This window comes from Pristiophorus japonicus, chromosome 2 (assembly GCF_044704955.1).
Source record: "Pristiophorus japonicus isolate sPriJap1 chromosome 2, sPriJap1.hap1, whole genome shotgun sequence".
In the NCBI taxonomy this organism is placed as follows: Eukaryota; Metazoa; Chordata; class Chondrichthyes; family Pristiophoridae; genus Pristiophorus; species Pristiophorus japonicus.
Genome location: NC_091978.1, coordinates 107,701,934 through 107,718,424, shown reverse-complemented (window position 1 = coordinate 107,718,424; position 16,491 = coordinate 107,701,934).

The window sequence follows — 16,491 nt, the reverse complement described above, 5'->3', positions numbered from 1 at the left end:
ACAGCACTAGCAAACACTCCTCCTTGGACATCAGTTCCGATCCTGCCCAGGTGCAGTTTGTTCTGGTCCCACCTTTCCCAGAACCAGTTCCAATGTCCCAGGAATTTGAATGCCTCCTTCTTGCACCATTCCTCAAGCCACGTATTCATCTTAACTATCCTGCTATTTCTACTCTAACTAGCACATGGTACTGGTAGTAATACTACCTTTGAGGTCCTACTTTTTAATTGAACTCCTCGCTCCTACCACTGAAATACAGCCTTGACTATGTACCAAGCTCACTGGAGCCCAGAATTAATTTAACTTAGAGCAAAAGCCTATAATAAAGCTGTCATGCCTGAAAAATCTTCTAGTCACTCAGTGTCATTGAGATGAAGGCCTATAAGTAAATTGTAGGTTTTCTCCATGTCCCTGTCCACCCTTTTCAAATTGGGCCACCATCAATTGCTGGCCCTTCTTTTGTTTGGTCTTTACAAATTGATCTGCCAGTGGAGCCATTATGCCACAGGCCATTGGTGCAGTTTTAATGGCCGCCATCAGTCCTTTAATAGTTTAGTTTAGGTGTCAGCTGTGGTGCAGTTATAGCACTCTCACGTCTGAGTCGGAAGGTTCAAGACTTGAACATGTTATCTCAGTTAACACTTCAGGGCAGTACTGTGGAAGTGATGTGCTATCAGAGGTGGCGTCTTTTGAACCAAGATCCTCTCAGGTAGATGGAAAAGCTCTAATGGCGCTATTTTGAAGAAGAGCAGGTCAGTTCGCTTGGTGTCCTGGCCAATATTTATCCCTCAACCAACATAATTAAAAACAGATTATTTGGTCATTATCTTATTACTGTTTGTGGGACCTTGCTATGCTTATATTAGTTGCCGTGTTTCAAATGAATTAGACATCAAAAGTACTTCATTGACTGTTATCATCATCATCATCATATGCAGTCCTCTAGGAAGACTTGCTTCCACTCTAAAAGTGAGTTCTCAGGTGGCTGTATAGTCCAATGTGGAAATTACAGTCTCTGTCACAGGTGGGGCAGACAGTGATTGAAGGAAAGGGTGGGTGGGAAGTCTGGTTTGCCGTGTGGTCCTTCCGCTGTCTGTGCTTGATTTCTGCATGCTCTCAGTGACGAGACTCGAGCTGCTCAGCACCCTCCCGGATGCTTTTCCTCCATTTTGGGCGGTCTTGGGCCAGGGATTTCTAGGTGCCAGTGGGGATGTTGCATTTTATTAAGGAGGCTTTGAGGATGTCTTTGAAATGTTTCCTCTGCCCACCTGGGGCTCGCTTGCCGTGTAGGAGTTCCGAGTAAAGCACTTGCTTGGGGAGTCTCGTGTCGGGCATGCGGACGATGTGGCCTGCGCAACGGAGCTGGTCGAGCATGGTCAATGCTTTGATGCTGGAGATGTTGGCCTGAGCGAGAACACTGATATTGGTGCGTCTATCCTCCCAGTGGATTTGCATGATCTTGCGGAGGCAGCTTCGGTGGTACTTCTCCAGCACTTTGAGATGTCTGCTGTATGTGGTCTATATATCACTACTGCCCTGTAGACCATAAGCTTGGTGCTAATTTGAGGTCCTGGTCTTCAAACACTCTCTTCCTCAGGCGACCAAAGGTTGTACTGGCACACTGAAGGTGGTGTTGGACCTCGTCATTGACTGTAAAGTGCTTGAGGACGTCCCGAGGTCATGAAAGGTGCTGTATATAAATGCAAGTTCTTTTCGAATGATCCCAACACGTCATGCTTTAAATGAGCGCCACAGAAATATTTAAGTTAGCTGTCCTCACAACATGGCATGAAGTCAGCTGTGTGGGGCAAAGGCACATGCAGCCCCCAAGACCGCCCGTCCCAGCGACGCTGCACCAGGACCTTGTTATTAGCCCCATTATCTCAGAATTCAAGCTAAAAGTAAATCCGAGAGAAACATTTCACACAAAGTGTTGGGAGGCTCTGGAACAAACTGCCCCAGAAGACCGCAGGTATAGGGTAGAATGTTCAACCTCAGCAATGGTAGTGCATTTGAAGGTGAGGGGAAGTGGCTGGATTTCTTTTGTTGGAGATAGTCATTCCCTAGCACTTGTGTGGTGCCTTTGCTACCTGCCATTTATCAGCCCAAGCCTGAGTGCAAGAGTGACGTTAGGAGTATGCAACCCATACAATCGCATGGGGCCCAAGCCAGTCAGGAGCCCGAAGTGAATCTAGTGATAGGAAACGCGGTACAGACCAAGAGCTGGTAAGTGAGATAAGGCTGGATAGCTCCTGGTCGGTCGATGCGGACACAAAGGGTCGAAATGGCCTCCTTCTGTGCTATAAATTTCGATAATTCTATGGGCTAGAAATTCAGTCTTTTGCGATATCATTTTTTCCCCCGTTATTTTACGGACAAAATACCACTAAAAGCATCACCATTTTTTATGGGGGTAAAATTGGCAAAAAAATGCGCCCGACGGTAAAAATCGGCGTTGCACAAGGATTCACGGTGGAAACCCCAGTCCTCACCAACTTGAGCCTGAGGCCTATCACCACCAAAAATACAGGCCTTGAAAGGGGAGAAAACACACAAAAAAATTGAAAAAATAAAAAAATTAAAAATCAGGAAACATTAACTATACACATAACTAATGATTCGCTGATAAAGAATTGAAAAATAAAAACTTCAACTTCTCTTTTTTGTAAGTCTTCATACCTATCGCTGTTTCTGGGGCTTCAACGCAGGCTTTTCTCAGGCATTTTTTTTTCACCCTGAGTACGGGTTTTTTTTTTGCCGTTGCTCATGGTCGATCCGCTTTTTGGCGATATTTTGAAACCGCCATTCATTAACTTTGGCCAATTTAGGTAAGTACCTTTTACCGGCAAAAAAGGCAAAATATTGCCGAAAAAACATGTACAAGGCTCGTCAATTTCTCCTCCTATGATTCTATGATTCTAAGAAAAAATGTAGGGGCCCCAAACTGAACCTTTGCATGGGACTCCCAGAAGGCAAACACCATCTTTGATTGGATGTTCTCGAGGTCCTGCTTTAGGCTGGCAATGGCTTGCTTTATCAGAGGAATTGTAAATGGAGCTGAACACTATAGAATTCTTAGTGAACAACCCTATTCCTGACTTTATGAAGGTCACAAATGAAGCAGCTGAAGATGGTTGTGCTGAGGAAGCTTTCCTGAGGAATTCCTGCGGCGATGTCTTGGGAGCTGTGATGATTGGTCTCTGACAACCCCGGTCATCTTCATTTGTGTCAGGTATGATTCAAACCATTGAAGGTTTTTCTCGATTCCTATTGACCTCGGGTTGCTCTCACCTCTCCTATGTCATTCAACTTTTGTGTCCATGTCTGTATCAAGGTCTGGAACTGAGTGATTCTGGTGGAACGTGGTTGAGCATTGTCAGGTGATTGGTGAGCATGTGTCAATTCATGACTATTGACGACTTCTTTCACCACTTCCCTATGATTGGGAGAAGGTTGACAGGGTGGTGATTTGCTCGGTTACATTTGTTTTTTTGTGGATGGAACATATCTGGGCAATTTTACTCATTGTTTGGTGGCTGCCAATGTTATAGCTGACTAGAATAGCTTGGCTGAAGAGGGAGGAGGGATGGTTCCACAAAGGAACATGGCAACATGGGAACAGGAGTAGGCCTGTTCTACCATTTAAGTAGAGCATGGTTGGTCTGTTCCTCAGCTCCATTCACTCACCTTTAATTCATATCCCTTGATACCCTTACCCAACAAAAATTAATCTCAGTCTTAAAAATTTCAATTGATACAGCATCCACAGATTTTGAGGGGAGAGAGTTCCAGATTTCCACCAACCTTTGCATGAAAACATGCTTTCTTATTTCACTCCTAAATGGGCTAACTCTAATTTTAGTATTATGCCATCTTGTTCTGAATTTCCCTGATCTGAGTTCCTCTGTATCTACCCTCTCATATTCCTTTATCATTTTTCATACCTCGATTAGATGACCCCTCAACCTTCTGAATTCAAGGGACTACAAGCCAAGTTTATGCATCCTGTCATCATAATTTAACCCTTTAAAACCAGGTATCATTCTGGATAATCTGCACTGTACCCCCCCTCCAAGGTAAATATATCCTTCCTGAGTTTCGGTGCCCAAAAGCGAACACTGCACTCCAGGTAAGGTCTGGCTTGTACAACTGAAACATCACTGCCTCACTTTTGAATTCCAATGCTCTTAAGATAAAGGTCAACATTCCATTAAGTATTAGGGCCATTGCTTTACTTGTTATATCATCATCATAGGCAGTCCCTCGGAATCGAGGAAGACTTGCTTCAACTCCCAAAGTGAGTTCTTTGATGGCTGAACAGTCCGATATGAGAACCACAGACCCTGTTACAGGTGGGACAGACATTCGTCGGGGGAAGGGGTCGGTGGGGCTGGTTTGCCTTGCGCTCCTTCCGCTGCCTGCGCTTGACCTCTTCACGCTCTTTGCGTTGAGACTCGAAGAGCTCAATACCCTCCCGGATGTACTTTCTCCACCTTGTGCGGTCTTCGGCCAGGGTCTCCCAGGTGTCAGTGGTGATGTCGCACTTTACCAGGGAGGCTTTGAGGGTGTCCTTATAACGTTTCTGCTGTCCTCCTTTGGCTCGTTTACCATGAAGGAGCTCCACATAAAGCATTTGCTAAGGGAGTCTCATATCTGGCATGTGAACTATGTGGCCTGCCCAGCGAAGCTGATCGAGTGTGGTCAGTGCTTCAATACTGGGGATGTTAACCTGGTCGAGGACACTGATGTTGGTGCGCCTGTCCTCCCAGGGGATTTGCAGGTTCTTGCGGAGACATCATTGGTGATATATCTCCAGCGACTTGAGGTGCCTTCAATACATCATCCATGCCTCAGATCCATACAGGAGGGCGGGTATTACTACAGCCCTGTAGACCATGAGCTTGATGGTAGATTTGAGGGCCTGGTCTTCAAACACTCTTTTCCTCAGACGGCCGAAGGCTGCACTGGCACACTGGAGGCGATGTTGAATCTCCACATCAATGTCTGCCTTTGTTGATAAGAGGCTCCTGAGATATGGGAAATCTTGTACAAAAATGACGTGGATGTGGGGATCGGAGTATAATTTTGAAGTCTGAGGATGATACAAAACTTGGCAATGTAATAATAGTGAGCAGGATAGTAACAAACTTTAGGAGGTCATGAACAGACTGGTGAAATGGGCCGACATATGGCAAATAGCAAATGCAGTTTCAGCAGCGCTTTTGTCACTGTTTTTTTTAAACAAAGCACTGCATTAGCATCTAACTTATGGGTTTCCCGATCGATTAACGCGAGAGGGTGTGATGACAACACACATGGGTCTATCTCAGCTGAAATATTTAAAGGGTCCCTGCGAAGATGAAAGTTGAAGGATTATCCAGGTGGGGAAACAGAGGAAGCAGCTGCATTAATGGAGTCCCAACGTGGCAAGGTTGCCCCTCGCTTAAATGATGCCTTCCCTAGAGCTGATGCAGCATTCTGTAAGGGACCGCAGGGAGATTCTCTTCCCATGCCATCTCCAGCACAGCATTCTTCATACGTACTTACCTTGCAGGTGCTTCCATTCCTATCTGTCCAGGCACCCAAAGCGTAACTTCAGCATTCTAATTGCTTGCTCGATGAGAGTTCTCGTGGTCAAGTGGCTTTGATTGTATCTCTCCTGGGCCTCATTATTTGGGCTCCTAACGGGTGTCATCAGCAACGTCTTCAGGGGGTAGACCTTGTCTCTAAGGAGCCAACCACTAACTCTGCTTCAACATCCGAAGAGCTCTGAATGGGTGGACTGGCACAGGATGAAAGTATCATGGCAGCTGCCTGGGAATCTTGCACATACCTGCATGTTGATCTTTTTGTGGTTGCATACAAGCTGAACATTGATGGAGTGAAAACCCTTGTGCTTGATGAAGACTCCAGGGTGATGTGGGGTGTCTTGATTGTCACATGTGTGCAATCGATGACTCCCTGGACCTGTGAGAAGCCAGCGTGGCCGCAAAGCTGAGTACCCGCTCATTCTGACTGGCCTCATTGATTGCAAAGCACACATAATTGTTGGCCCTGGAAAACATGGCATCAGTTATCTGAGTGATGCATTTGTGGGCAGCAGATTGCGAGATTCTGAGAATATCTCCTGCCGGTCCCTGGAAGGAGCCAGAAGAGGAAAAATTGAGGGTGATAGTGACTTTGACAGTGACTGGCAATGTGTGCCCACCAGTTGCACTTGGCAGGAAGTCTCCTTCCAAGAGGCTGCAAATGTCTGCAACCACGTGACGCAATACCCTGAGCCTCCTGAGGCACTGGTGTTCCAACATGTCCAGGAAACTGCTCCTGTGCCCATATAGCCTGTGAGCTGCAGCCCTATGCTCATCCCCTCACTCTTGTGGAGCTGAGGTAGGTCAGTGAGGAGAACATAAGAACATAAGAAATAGGAGCAGGAGTGGGCCATACAGCCCCTCGAGCCTGCTCCACCATTCAATAATATCATGGCTGATCATTGACCTCAACTCCACTTTATTGCCTGATCTCCATATCCCATGATTCCCCTAGACTCCAAAAATCTATCTATCTCAGCCTTGAATATATCTAGAGACTTGGCACTCACAGCCCTCTAGGGCAGGTAATTCCAAAGATTCACAACCCTCTGAGTGAAGAAATTCCATGTCTTAAATGGCCTACCCCTTATCCTGAGACTGTCATCATCATCGGCAGTCTCTTGGAATTGAAGAAGACTTGCTTCCACTCCTAAAGTGAGCCCTTTGGTGGCTGAACAGTCCAATGCGAGAGCCACAGACCCTGTCACAGGTGGGACAGACTGTTATGTCTTCAGATGCTCTGATAATGACTCCAGGAGGCAAATATTGCACTTGAACATTAGTGACCTTAGTCCATTTAATATAACTCCAGAGTGATGATCACACATGGTGGCCTGCCTTTTAAACTAGGCCTGGCACACCTGTACAGGTAACCTACAAGTCTCCCACTGCAGTGCCCTCTGGTGGCACACCTTAGTGACCATACAGCTGGTGTACAAGTTTCCCATAGTAGTGCCCTCTGGTGGCACATTATATGTAGTAGTACAAGCAGTAAACATGTCTGGATACATGACATCACTCTCCTCCAAGTCCTTCCTGCAAATAGCCTTCATACATTGACTGTGCTCTGGGCTTAGCTCTATCTGGTTGACCCTTGGAGGGTCATTTCTGTTATGTATTTAACCCCTTGTAACCTACATCACATCTGTCCACCAGAGGGTCTACCTGTTGGAGTTCCAAGGTATCCCAGCATCCCTTGTGAGCACAGTATATAAGCAGGCCACCCACGAGATACCGGCATTCTGGAACTACAATAAAGGAGCTAAGATCACACTTGCTCATTACACACAGTACTTGGTCTGACCATTTATTATGAGTATAACAATTGTTAACAAGGTAATGAACCATGTGAAAATGCAAAGAACAGTCGGCATCCTGGAGCAGTTCTCAGAGGGGGACGATTGGGAGGCTTTTGTGGAGAGACTCGACAAATACTTCGTGGCCAACGAGCTGGAAGGGGATGAGAACGCGACCAAGCGAAGGGCGATCTTCCTAACTGACTGTGGGGCAACAATCTATGGCCTCATGAAGAATAACCTGGCCCCGGCTAAACCAACAGAGAAATCCTACGAACAACTGTGTACATTGGTCCAGGAGCACCTAAATCCAAAGGAAAGTGTTTTGATGGCAAGATATCGGTTCTACACGTGTCAACGATCGAAGGGTCAGGAAGTGGCGAGCTATGTCTCCGAACTAAGTCGCCTTGCAGGACATTGTGAGTTTGAGGGATTCCTAAAACAAATGCTCAGAGACATCGGGCATGAGACAATTCTTCGCAAACTGTTGACTGTAGAAACTCCGAATCTGAGTAAAGCTATAACAATAGCCCAAGCATTTATGTCCACCAACGACAACACCAAGCAGATTTCGCAGTACAAAGATGTTTTGGCCAGTACTGTGCATAAAGTAACATTGGTTTTGAGCAGAAATGTACAGGGCAGAATGTACACGCCGGCTGCTGTGGCCCGACCTCAATTGACCCAGAATCTGCCATCATCTGTTAATGCGAGGCAGCTAACACCTTGTTGGCGCTGCGGGGGTGATCATCGGCCCCATCAATGCCGCTTTAAGCACTATGCGTGCAATGGTTGCTGAACAATGGGACACCTCCAACGAATGTGCAGGCGAGCTGCAAACCCTGCAAACCACCACTTTGCAGAGGAAGATCAGTTCACAGTAGATCAGATGGAATTGGAAACTCACACAGAGGAGGCAGAGGTGTATGGGGTACACACGTTCATGACGGAATGCCCACCAATAATCTTGAAAGTTAAACTGAACGGTATTCCTGTGTCTATGGAGCTGGACATGAGGGCAAGCCAGTCCGTAATGAGTAAAATGGCTTTCGACAGACTGTAGGGGGAAGAAGGCACACAGGCCCAAGCTCAGCCCCAGTCACACCAAACTAATGACTTATACAAAGGAACTAATCCCTGTAATTAATTGGCAGTGCTGAAGTCAAAGTCTCCTATGATGGAGCAGTACACGAACTCCCACTGTGGATTGTGCCGGGGGATGGCCCCACTTTGTTTGGCAGAAGCTGGCTGGCGAAAATCTGCTGGACCAGTACCCGCTACCCAAGGCAGACGACCTAGTCACGACCCTGGCTGGAAGGAAGACGTTCAACAAGCTGGACCTGACCTCGGCCTACATGACGCAGGAGCTGGAGGAGTCTTTGAAAGGCCTCACCTGCATCAACACGTACAAATGTCTGTTTATTGACAACCGGTACCCCTTCGGGATTCGGTCGGCTGCAGCAATCTTCCAGCTGAACATGGAAAGCCTGCTAAAGTTGGTTCCTTGCACAGTGGTCTTCCAGGACGACATATTGGTTACAGGTCAGGACACCATGGAATACTTGAAGAATCTGGAGGAGGTTCTTAGTCGGCTGGATCGCGTGGGGCTCAGGTTGAAATGCTCGTAGTGTGTTTTCCAAGCACAGGACGTCGAATTCTTAGAAAGAAGAATCACAGCAGATGGCATCAGACCCACTGTCGCCAAGACGGAGGCCATCAAGATCACGCCGCGACCATGGAACGTGACGGAGCTGCGGTCGTTCCTGGGATTCCTCAACTATTTCGGTAATTTCCTACCTGGGTTAAGCACCCTGATAGAACCATTACATGTGCTACTGCGCACGGGAGACGACTGGGTATGGGAGAATTCACAAGAGGCTGCCTTTAAGAAAGCGAAAAATGTGCTATGTTCCAACAAACTGCTTGTTCTGTATAACCCATGTAAACGACTAGTGTTAGCTTGCGATGTGTCGTCATATGGGGTCGGGTGTGTGTTACAACAGGCTAATGAATTGGGAATTTTGCAACCAGTTGCGTATGCATCCAGGAGTTTGTCCAAAGCCAAAAGGATCCACAGCATGGTGGAAAAAGAGGCTCCAGCATGTGTTTATGGTGTAAAAAAAATGCACCAGTACTTGTTCGGCTTCAAGTTCGAGCTTACGACTGACCACAAGCTGCTCATATCACCATTCTCGGAGAGCAAAGGGATTACCAATGCCTCTGCCCGCATCCAAAGTTGGTGCTCACGCTGTCGGCATACAACTATGCAGAGAACTGCGCAGATGCTCTCAGACGGCTACCATTGCCCACCACCGGGGTGGAAATGGCACAGCCAGCGGACTTGCTTATGGTCATGGAGACACTTGAGAACGAGAAATCCCTCGTTACGGCCCACCAGATCAGGACCTGGGCCAGCCAGGATCTTTTACTGTCCCTGGTACAAAACTGTGTCCTCCATGGGAGCTGGTCCAGTGTCCCAGTGGAGATGCAGGAAGCGATTAAGCCATTCCACAGACGCAACGATGAGCTGTCCCTGTAGGCAGACTGTCTCCTGTGGGGAAATTGTGTGGTCTTGCCCAAGAAAGGCAGAGACACATTTATTTGTGAACTACACAGCACCCGCCCAGGCTTCGTGATGATGAAAGCCACAGCCAGATCCCATGTGCGATGGCCAAGCATCGACTCAGATTTAGTCATGTGTGCGCCAGTGCAACACTCGCTCTCAGTTGAGCAATGCACCCAGAGAGGCACTGCTAAGTTTATGGTCCTGGCCATCCAAACCGCGGTCGAGGATCCATGTAGACTATGCGGGCCCATTCCTAGGCAAAATGTTTTTGGTTGTTGTGGATGCTTACTCAAAGTGGATTGAATGTGCAATAATGTCTGTAAGCATGTCCACAGCCACTATTGAAAGTCTACGAGCTATGTTTGCCATGCACGGCCTGCCTGATGTCCTAGTCAGCGACAATGGGCCGTGCCTCACCAGTGCCGAATTCAAAGAATTCATGACCCACAACGGGATCAAACATGTTACATCTGCGCCGTTCAAGCCCACATCCAACGGCCAGGCAGAACAGGCAGTTCAGACCATCAAGCAAAGCATGAAACGCGTGTCGGAAGGCTCCCTGCAGACCCGGTTGTCCCGAGTACTGCTCAGCTACTGCACCAGACCCCACTCACTCACAGGAAATCCCCCAGCCAAGCTGCTCATGAAAAGGGCACTTAAAACAAGGCTCTCTCTGGTCCACCCTGATCTACATGATCACGCGGAGGACAAGCGGCATCAACAGAGTGTGTACCATGACCGCGCAAACTTGTCACATGATATTGAGATCAATGATTCTGTGTTTGTGCTCAATTATAGACATGGTCCCAAATAGCTTGCTGGCACAGTCACAGCCAAAGAGGGGAGTAGGGTATTTCAGGTCAAACTGACCAATTAATAAACGCACAGAAAACACGTGAACCAAATTAAACTGCGGTTTACCAACAGCTACACACAACCTGAAGAGGTCACCACCAACTTTGACCTTCCAACACACACACACAAGTGGCAACTGACATCACAGTTGACCACGATACAGAACTCATCTTCCCCAACAGCCCGGCAAGGCCAGCCTCCCAACAACCCAATGAAGAACTGACCAACCCAACCACACCAGCATTTGTACCGAGACAATCGACAAGGGAGTGCAAAGCCCCAGATCGTTTCACCTTGTAAATAAGTGTATTGTTTACTTCACGGGGGAGTGATGTTTTTAATTAACCCCTTGTAACCTGCATCACACCTGTCCATCAGAGGGCCTATCTGTTGGAGTCCCAAGGGATCCCAGCATCTCTTGGGAGCACAGTATATAAGCAGGCCACCCACGAGGTACCGGCACTCTGGAAGTACAATAAAGGAGCTAAGATCACACTTGCTCATTACACACAGTACTCGGTCTGACCATTTATTATGAGCATAACAGTTTCCATCTTGGGTGAATAGGTGGTGTTTCGTTGACAGTAGAGGTGCTGGTGGTTTCTGTTTGTGAGTCCACGACCACTCCATTCTCTCCCCCCCGCCCCCCCCGCCAGCCCGACATATAGATTATTCCGGTGGCTCATTACATTCATATACATTCAAGTCCAGAAAAAAATAATTTGCATTTACATCATTACATTTGTGGTACAGTTGTGAGGCAAGTACATTTGACTGGTGAGATACATTCTTGATACATACTTGGAATTAGTCCTGGTGTCAGCACCGGTGCGTGAGGACAAACTAGTTCCAGAACTGCTGGATGGTGTCCAGGTAGTCTGGTGGCGTCGCGGTACCCAGTGCTGGCAGTGGGAACCCGGTTGGCTCAAGTTGCCTACTCTCGGGGCCTTTGCCGTTGCTCCTAGCGTCGAGCAGGTTCACAAGTGCCCATAACCTCCCGTTCTTTCCTTACGCCCCGGGTTGCTGCTGCTCCCTGAGGAGCAGTTGTCTAGCAGTGCACAGGAAACTGCTGACATACTTGCCTGGGCGTTATTTGGTTTGGGATCCTGGCTGGTCCCAGTCCCATTTGGGAGAACTGTTGCGTGTGACCCTTCATTCCCGGGTGTAGCCTTGGTGGCGAAAGGGTCTGGGGGCTGCACCTTAGCATGGTTTGCTCTTTCAGGCTCATGGCGGTTGGTGCCATCGGGTGCCTGAGAGATGGAGCCGATCAGGGGCAGGTTATCGATACCGGTGCCATTGCCCTCCTGAGATCGTTTGCTCTGCAGCTTGTCTATATTAGCTGTTTGTGGCCACACTCCGTGGTGCATCATTTGGTCCCAGGGACGCAGGCTACATTATTGGGTAGCCCGCTGGACCTGTGTGCTCCCGATGGGTGTTTGCCTGCTACAGTATCTGAATACAGTTGAAATCCTGCATCGCACAACGTTTCATTACTCATTGAAGATAAACTGTAGCTCCAATCGCAATCGCACAGTGTTTCCTTGCTTATTACATGTATAAAACTCTGATCATCAATAACCAAGTTTCCATTTAACTCACAGTTGTTATTAAATTGTGTGAGAATGTGAGACTGTCCCTTTAAGTGTGGTGGGTTGCTGGCCTCCTTTAAGAGAGCCTTGCTATCTTTACCCCAATCCTCTTTTTCGCTTGGTACCACATGTTGCTCCATCAGCGCTGCACCTCGTGGTCTGACCGCTGCCATCTTTTTCTTCAGCGCTTCACCTCGTGGTTTGGGCGCCATCTTTCTTCCATCCACGATGTCGACTGCTGTGATCCTCTTCTCCTCGGGTTCTGCCACCGAAGCTGGGAAGTCACCTTTGGATCCGATTTTCTTCCTTCGGAGTCCTGCCACTGGAGCCTGGAAGATGTGTTCGGGTCGTCTCAGCTGGATCATCTCTACACAGTCGTGCTGAGCAGTCTGTGCCTTGGGTGCTATGCTGGTCTGCTCTCTGGTGCCGAATCCAATCTCAGGTGGGGGCTTGCTTTGCCTCTGAGCGCAGCAACGTCGATCGCTGGAAGGATGAAATCTTACCAGTTCCAATGGATCTTCTCCATCCACCTTCTTCCGAATAGCGTTGGTCCATCACCTGCAACAATCCACAGGGGTAACTTGTGCACCGCGCCATCATGGAGTACCTTTACATCCGCACTACCAACGACTGGGATAGGTTCATTGGTGTAGGTGCGCAGCTTTGCCTGAACCGGGACCAACTTGGGTCGTTCAGATTGATTGTCCCATAGCCTCTCAAAGGCTTCTTGATTCATTACTGACTGGCTCGCCCCCGTGTCCACTTCCATGAATACTGGAGCGCCGTTTATCTCGACTTCCATCCTCAACGGGGAACATTCTGTGGTTCAGGTAAGCATTCCGTATGCCTCATCGTGGGGCTGAGCTGCCTCTCTGACCATTCTTCATAATCCGCGCTGGATTCATGGCCCTCTGCAGACTCTTCATCAACACGGTGAGTCCTATTTCTTTTACACATTCGCTGGAGGAGGCCCTTTGTGCTGCACCTTTTGCACACATAGTCCTTAAAACGGCACTGGTGAGCTCGGTGACTACCTCCGGAATGCCAGCATGGTGCTAATCGATTAGCCCCCCTCGGCAGACTCAAGAGTTAAGGGAGTGGGGGGCCTGTTCTCACTCCCCTGAGGAGAATCATGTTCTACAGTCCAGCCTCTAAAAGGTGTCCGTCTGTGTACAGTACTTGCCGGTTTTGAGTCCTGAGGATGAGACGTCCGCCTAGAGCTGCAGGTCGAGGTCATGAATGCCTGGCTCAAGTTGATGGCTTTCTGCAGTGTGAAAGTGGTACCGCAGATAGTAGCCTGTGAAGAAGGCCCTTGTGGCCGATTCCGATGACAAAGATATCCTGCAGCGCTTTGGTGAGGTGTTCGCCTAAATCATACGGTGCTGCCAGCCTCCTGAGGTCTGCAACATATTTTGCGATTTCCTGGCCTTCATAGCAACATAGAAAATAGGTGCAGGAGTAGGCCATTCAAGCCTGCACCATCATCAATAAGATCATGGCTGATCATTCACCTCAGTACCCCTTTCATGCTTTCTCTCCATACCCCTTGATCCCTTTAGCTGTAAGGGCCATATCTAACTCCCTCTTGAATATATCCAATGATCTGGCATCAACAACTCTCTGCGGCAGGGAATTCCACAGGTTAACAACTCTCTGAGTGGTTCAGTTTGGTGAACCATCGCTGCACTCCCTCAATAGCAAGAATGTCCTTCCTCAGATTAGGAGACCAAAACTGAACACAATATTCCAGGTGAGGCCTCACTAAGGCACTATACAACTGCAATAAGACCTCTCTGCTCCTATACTCAAATCCCCTTGCTATGAAGGCCAACATACCATTTGTCTTCTTCACCGCCTGCTGTACCTGCATGCCAAATTTCAATGACTGATGTACCATGCCACCCAGGTCTCATTGCACCTCCCCTTTTCCTAATCTGCCGTTATTCAGATAATATTCTGCCTTTGTGTTTATTCCACCAAAGTGGATAACCTCACATTTATTCAAATTATACTGCATCTGCCACTCGTTTGCCCACTCACCTAACCTGTCCAAGTCACCCTGCAGCCTTTTAACGTCCTCCTCACAGCTCACACTGCCACCCAGCTTAGTGTCATCTGCAAACTTGGAGATATTACACTCAATTCCCTCATCCAAATCATGAATGTATATTGTAAATAGCTGGGGTCCCAGCACTGAGACCTGCGGCACCCCACTAGTCACTGCCTGCCATTCTGTAAAGGACCCGTTTATCCCGACTCTCTGCTTCCTGTCTGCCAACCAGTTCTCTATCCACGTCAGTACATTACCCCCAATGGCATGTGCTTTGATTTTGCACACCAATCTCTTGTGCGGGACCTTGTCAAAAGCCTTTTGAAAGTCCAAATACACCACATCTACTGGTTCTCCCTTGTCCACTCTGCTAGTTACATCCTCAAAATATTCCAGAAGATTCGTCAAACATGATTTCCCTTTCATAAATCCATGCTGACTTGGTCCAATCCTGTCACTGCTTTCCAAATGTGCTGCTATTTCATTTTTAATAATTGATTCCAACATTTTCCTCACTACTGATGTCAGGCTAACCGGTCTAGAATTACCCGCCTTCTCTCTTCCTCCCTTCTTAAAAAGTGGTGTTACATTAGCTACACTCCAGTCCATCGGAACTGATCCAGAGTCGATAGACTGTTGGAAAATGATCATCAATGCATCCACTATTTCTAGGGCTACTTCCTTAAGTAATCTGGGATGCAGACTATCAGGACCCGGGGATTTATCGGCCTTCAATCCCATCAATTTCCCTAACACAATTTCCCGTCTAATAATGATTTCCTTCAGTTCCTCCTTCTCACTAGACCCTCACTAGTAAATGTTGGTACCTTAGAAGATGAGAAGGGGGATTTAATAATGGGAAATGTGGAAATGGCTGAGACCTTAAACAATTATTTTGCTTCGGTCTTCACAGTGGAAGACACAAAAACCATGCCAAGAATTGCTGGTCACGGGAATGTGGGAAGGGAGGACCTTGAGATAATCTCTATCACTAGGGGGTTAGTGCTGGACAGGCTAATGGGACTCAAGATAGACAAGTCCCCTGGTCCTGATGAAATGCATCCTAGGGTATTAAAAGAGATGGTGGAAGTTATAGCAGATGCATTCGTTATAATCTACCAAAATTCTCTGGAATCTGGGGAGGTACCAGCGAATTGGAAAACAGTTAATGTAACACCTCTGTTTAAAAAAGGGGGCAGACAAAAGGCAGGTAACTAAAGGCTGGTTAGTTTAACATCTGTAGTGGGGAAAATGCTTGAAGCTATCATTAAGGAAGAAATAGCGGGACATCTGGATAGGAATAGTGCAATCAAGCAGACGCAACATGGATTCATGAAGGGGAAATCATGTTTAACTAATTTACTGGAATTCTTTGAGGATATAACGAGCGTGATGGATAGCGGTGTACTGATGGATGTGGTGTATTTAGATTTCCAAAAGGCATTCGATAAGGTGCCACACAAAAGGTTACTGCAGAAGATAAAGGTACACGGAGTCAGAGGAAATGTATTTGCATGGACAGAGAATTAGCTAGCTAAAAGAAAGCAGAGAGTCGGGATAAATGGGTCCTTTTCGGGTTGGAAATCGGTGGTTAGTGGTGTGCCACAGGGATCGGTGCTGGGACCACAACTGTTTACAATATACATCGATGACCTGGAAGAGGGGACAGAGTGTAGTGTATCAAAATTTGCAGATGACACAAAGATTGTTAGGAAAGCGAGTTGTGTAGAGGACACAGAGAGGCTGCAAAGAGATTTAGATAGGTTAAGCGAATGGGCTAAGGTTTGGCAGATGGAATACAATGTCGGAAAATGTGAGGTCATCCACCTTGAAAAAAAATCAGTAAAAGGGAATATTATTTGAATGGGGAGAAATTACAACTGCTGCGGTGCAGAGGGACCTGGGGGTCCTTGTGCATGAATCCCAAAAAGTTAGTTTGCAAGTGCAGCAGGCAATGAGGAAGGAGAATGGAATGTTGGCCTTCATTGCGAGAGGGATGGAGTACAAAAGCAGGGAGGTCCTGCTGCAACTGTGTAGGGTATTGGCG